This window comes from Helianthus annuus, chromosome 8, assembly GCF_002127325.2.
Source record: "Helianthus annuus cultivar XRQ/B chromosome 8, HanXRQr2.0-SUNRISE, whole genome shotgun sequence".
Classification (NCBI taxonomy): Eukaryota; Viridiplantae; Streptophyta; class Magnoliopsida; order Asterales; family Asteraceae; genus Helianthus; species Helianthus annuus.
In genome coordinates, this window is record NC_035440.2 from 119769477 (window position 1) to 119775887 (window position 6411).

Here is a 6411-nt window from a genome sequence, read left to right on the forward strand (position 1 = left end):
TTTCCATCTTCTGGCTTTCCGTTCTCGAACAGTATTTCTTATGCATTAGTTCCTTCAGTTGATCCCATGTCAAAGCATACGCAGCAGCCTCGCCCATTGTCTGCACCCGGAGTTTCCACCATGACAGAGCCCCATCTTGGAATAGTCTGGAAACGTACGTAACCTGATGCTCTGGGGCGCACTTGCTCACACGCAAAATAGAATCCGTCTTCTCAACCCAGCGCACGAAGGCTACGGCACCCCTAGTGCCGTCGAAATGCAGGGGCTGGCAGCCCAAGAACTGCTTGTAGGTGCAGCCTGTGATATAAGCAACATTATTCGCGTAAGGTAATAGCAAGGCACTTGTGGAAATGTCCAAACGTTTTGTAATGTGTCTTAAGTGACTAAACATTACCGTTGGGTGGGTTATTTCCTGAGGTACCTCTGCTGCGCTCGAAGCGAAGGGCCTCGTACTGTGCGATGACCTGTAAGATGCGTTCTTGAAATTCCGCCTCTGTCGTCGGCAGAGGGTTGTTGGTATCGGTGTTCCCTTGAGTCGACATCTTCCTAGAAGAAGGTCGGTTAGGTCAGGTCTTATTAAGGACACGAGCACGCAAGCCTCTACTTAACGAATAAGACTTCAGAGGTGTATTTACATACGTATATAAGCAATCATATAACGGCATCATTATAGTAAAACTTGTAGGTAGGAACACATTTAATGAGAACACAACAAGGAAGCACGTAGCATTACAATTACTGTACACTCATACAAATCAATAACGTGTCTAGTGAGAATATAGCGACTGAGCTTTCATTATTTACCAACCACAATCACATTGTCTACGAAGTGCATCACATCAAATGGGACACAGGGTCACCCTACGCTTGCCCAATAAATCTGTCAGTGTATCAAAATCACGTGGTCAAAAGTAGTATTTAAAAAGTCTTCGCAATCTCAGCTCATTTGTAGTGTCTTTACCCAAGAGTAATGTAATCCGCATAAATCCAGAAACCAACTACACTGGTGACTGAGGTGGAGGAGGAAAGAAAAGTAAACTGCTAGCATGCGTAAAATCCTCCTCGAGCTTGTATATACATCGAAGTAGTTAACTGATCTGCCACGCGTTAGTAAAGAAACGAGCGTCATAAACCTGGGAAAAGGCGTTATAGCAGCAGGTGAGAGCGCAAAAGAAGTCTTTGATAATTGTGGAGGATCAAAGTATACTGGTAATAAACAGGGTGGAGGTTGTGGTGTCAGTTCAAGCTCCAAAACTTTGCGACTTATATCCTCAAACTGTAGCTGATGTTACAGGAGCACTCATCCCGTGAGTAGCCTCCAAAATGTGAGGGATGGTAAGGGTCTGAAATCAGTATAGTGTATTATAGGAACCATCAAAATGGCTTGTCCAGCGTTGTAGAGGTGAGTGTAGCAAACGATGCGACTTGTTAGGTCGGGAAAAATGTTGCTGTAGCAAAAGAATCGTTATGCGGCTGCTGACCTGGAGTACCTTCCCGGGGTGCGGGTATGTTCTGAAAGAAAGCGGTAGGCATGTCGGTGCAATGGACGTCGGTCTTCATAGGAGCAACATCAGCGGGTGCAGGTGCAGCAGATCTGTCTCAATGAAAGGAGAATCAATAGGTGCAGGTACTGGGCCTGGTACAAGGAGTGCAATGTATGGTAGACCAAAAGAAACAAGGTCATGTTTAAGGAGGATCAGCAGGTGCAACATTAAGCTGTCTCAACAGGAAAAAGGAGCTGGCTCAGGAGCAGACCCTAGGTCGTGTAAGGGTGTGGGATCTCGAGCAAGTGGTAGTGCAACAGTCATAGTGGTGTCGTCGTCCGAGTCAGTAGCAAAAAGCGGTAACCTGACCGTCTGTAAAGCCGTAAATGACACAGACTCAAGGAGTCTGAAATCGAGTGTATACTAGAATCAGAGGATAGGTTGATAATAGGGATCTCCAAGTGTAAAATTTGTAACAACGTTCTCATCTAACTTTCCATCATCCTGGGTGTCAATGGGAGGGTTATCAACAAGCAAATTAATGTCGTCATTAAACAATTTGTCAAAGAGGTATATCCTTGGGGGAAATAACAACGAGAGGTACGGCGTCGAGGATCAGAGCCAGGAGGTGCTCTCTACCGAAGTGTCCAAATGGTAAGGTGGTCGTGGACCGAAACAAGAATACAGGAAGATTCTCGTTAAGGAAGCCATCAGCAAGGGTAATTAATCGCCAAAGTCTGGCATCGCGGATGGTTGGAAGTCGTCCTCGTCCTTGGTCAGCATGTCAGGGTCACTCTCAAGGTCTGACGTAAATATCTCTGGCGCAGGTATGGTCTCATCAGGTATGGTCTCATCATCTGTGGCGGTGGCCATAAGGTCGTCATCATCTGACAATTCGTTCCCTGAGGAAGGTGACGTGTGTGCCGGTACATAATAGTCATGCATATTCACAGTAACCATTAACACTTTGTGCATTGCTAATAAAGGCAATTCATGATGTAATCATGTATTCACATATTCGTCCTAGTCTTCCCAGACTATCCCACCCAGCCTCTCAGACTGAACTCCCTAGTCTCTCAGACTAACTCCCTTGTCTCTAAGACCAAATTTCCCCAGTCTCTAAGACTAACTCCCTGGTCTCTAAGACCAACTAATTCTCCCCAGTCTCTAAGACTGACCTCCCTCAGTCTCTAAGACTGAACTTCCCTCAGTCTCTAAGACTGAACCTCCCTCAGTCTCTAAGACTGAACTATGAACATAAACTTTGAAATGTGTTTTTGTGCCTTTTGTTTATAAAAAAAATGTTTGTTCCCTGGATCTGGACGTTTTGTGTATGCAATGAAAACATGTCGTAAAACGTTTTCGTGAGAGCCCTAATGATCGTAGTCTAGACTCGAGAAAGAATCCTAGTTCGCTACGATCGAAGCTCTGATACCAAGCTGTCACACCCTGACTTTTGCGGAAGCGTGATTATGGGGTGACTTTCTTAATATCATTGCATTCAATCATAACCAACACTATATGATTGTTGGACCGTGTTCCAACCCTGAAAAGTCAGCCGAGACAGTTCATCTTCACGTACGGAGGCGGAATCGACGTAAATGAAGTTACAACAGCTATTCCTTTCTAATTTCTTCTCTTTTATTGCTTTCTGATTACAATTTGACAGAGTTCCGTTCCACAAGCAATGGTCTAGGTCCGCTCCAACGTTACAAATGAATCATAAACATCAGGTATTTATAGTGTTAGAGGTTCACTCCAAGAGACATGACCTAAAAGCGAACCTATCACTTTGACTAAAGAGCGAACCCACCTGATTGTACAATACGCGAACCTACTAAGACCCTATGAGCGGACCTCATACAAACATATGTTCACATAAGCGAACCTACAACATAATTCATGATTTTGACTTTCTAAACCCTATGTTGACCTATATTGACCTAAGACTTGATGTAGACGAAGTCAACAGACATTCCGTGTACTAACAGACTCCCCCTTGGATGTTGACGTAGTCTTCAGCAGTCTTCAGCTCCTGAGTCTTCGGTCTTAGTCTTTTCTTCAACTCTCTGTCTTCACATCTTAAGCATACTTCACAGGTTTTAGGATCACAACCTAACTCTGACTTCCATCTTCCCTTTTGACTGTTGATCCAGACTCCCCCTTTCATTGACTCCCCCTCTCAATATGCTAGAATCTGAGATATCTGGTTCAAACTTTGACAGTTAGCCTCCGTTGGGAATAATGAAGTTCAAACCTGTTTAACCTGCACATTCTCTACCGTAACATAAGTTTTACAAATTTATGACAATTGAATTTAGTAAACTTACTGGTAGACATCATTTTCAACAAACACATTAGTTACATCAAGTTCAAATGAATGACCTTGATTAACTAAACACACACAATCTTTCAAACAGATTTATATATGACATTCAAAGAATGTTCAACAAAATTTCCCAATCCTGTTCATCATGTTTAGCACTCGAATTTTGAATATCAGCTCTTCAACATCAGTTGGTCGAAAATCTTTTTGAATTTTTGTTTATGAATGAAATGCAGTAAACACATATATACAGATAATATTTTTGTGAGTTCGTGCAAGAGGATCATATCAGCTATCGACTAGACACTAGCACCGTTAAGATGTTATTTCATTTTAAGCTTTTAAACAGTTCGCGTTGATTGTCGATATATTGATCCACTTAAATTCTCACAAAATGTTCAACATGTTCGGGATACAGATTTAGTGTTTTAGAACTTAAACATCTACATGTGTCCCACCTCAGTATATACTCCCGTATCCGGACCCCAGTATTCAGTCTTACAGGTGAGTATACCACAGCTGATATCTGTTAAGGGGTTATGTGCGAGGGCCGTGAGAGCTCAGGTCGATACTTCCGTATACGCAGAGAGATGACGGCTTCGACTTTAAGTGGGTCCCTTTTAGAGGATCTTTTGTTACAACAGCAAAGATTATCAATTTTATTGTTTAATCAAATTGCTGAGGGCGAGCTTGTATTTCAAAGCTTTTTGCAGAAAGTATTATTCGGGGACTAGGTCAGTACTTCCATACAGCAGAAGTCCCGGGATAATACCCCAGATATCACTAAGCATAAAGACCTAGTATCTCAGAATACGGGACCCTTCAAACAGGATTTTAGGGGTTACCTATATATCCTGGAGGTGTTCCCCACATAGACGCAAGTGAAAATTTATGTTTATATCCCAAACTGATCTACTAATTCTGTGAAAACCTATCGACACATCTTTAGCGAGACTGCTTAATTGCATTTATACATTACAAATCTTTAGCGTACTATGCCAGTCTAGCTGATGTACTATCATTTCCCCTATTTGCACCAAAACTCATTTTTAATTTTTCAATGTTTTTTACATTTTCAAATTTTCTAATTTTTTGTTAAAATTTTTCTCCCCCTAAAATCAAAATATGTTTCAATTTTGATTTTCAAGGAAAATTTGAAAACTGTACAACTAAAATGACAAACTGATATCGAATCACTTTAATTCGCCATTCATTTGGCATAAACAATCAGAACTCCCCCTGACAACAAACTATTTTCCCATTATGATTTCAAAACACTTAAGTTTGTTTTAATCAAAATGGTTTTTCCGGAAAATTAGTTTTGTGTATCATTTCACAAATTCAGGGTTCTTTCATCACATTGTTTTCCTTTAATTACTTGACAGAAAGAGAAATCAAGTACAACTTAATGTCCTTGATTAGTCTTTTGTAATTCGAAATATCACAGTTACCAACCTGTGAATTTCTCAAGAAAGATGCCGATTCATGTTCCACGCTTACCAACCTGGGAACTTCGGCAAGTCAGGGTTTTTCATTTGAAAAGATCCACCCAAGCCTGACCAGCCTTGGGTTTGACAGTTTTGACCTCAACAAATGGCTCTTCTGGTTTTGACGAACCAGAATCATTGCCTGGATGTGGCTTGTCTGACTTTGAAGAGTCAGATTCATCGCCAACATGTGGCTCCTTTGTTTCCGAAGAAAAAGAGTCATTGCCACCAAATTTTACCTTCTTCTTTATCTCCTCTTTTGTCCTCAGATTTGCATCTGACGAATTCGGCTTGCTTGACTTTGCAATAGAGGGAGTTGATTCATCAGAACTCTTATTCGATCTGTTCGGTGAACCCGAGGACAAAATCCTTTTGAGATACTCTCGTGCTTTCTTCCTCTTTTTCCTCAGTCTGTCTTTTTGCCCCTGTGAAAGTTTTACTTTAGTTTCCTGAACTTTAGGTTCTTGAACCTTCCGTTCTTTGGGCTTGACGTTGACTGGTTTCTTTGCCAATTTCTGAGAATTAACCCTTGATCTTCCCATCAATCTCTTCGGGCAATCTTTGGCAATATGTCCTTTGATATGACAATTACAACACCTTCTTGTTTCAAATCTCCAACTCTGGCAGTTAACAGCAATGTGTCCTTGATAACCACAAGAGTAACACACTCTGTTATCATACCTCTTCTCTCTTTCATATCGTACACCATTTTCATACCACACACTTAGATCATAGCATTGAGTTGTCTTGTGGTAATCACCATTTCTCTATTTTCTATCATTGTAATGATTTATCCTTGAAGAGTCTTCATCCCGTCTTTTCCTGTAAGCTGGATTTGGCTTTTGAGAACTATGGTCAAACCTGCACCACTTATTACCAACATTTTGTGAATTTTCATTTTTAAATTTTTGTAATTTTTTATAATGATTGGATGACTTATCTGATGAGCTTTTATTTTCATTTTTAGACTTTTTCAAATTTTTATCTTTTTGTTTCTGTTCTGCACTCTTCTTAACAGGTTTTTGCTTCGAGCATTCACCTACTTCAGTAGATTGCAAAACAGTCTTTTGAGATTTTTCTTGTAAATCTAAAAATATTTTTCTTTTCTTCTCTT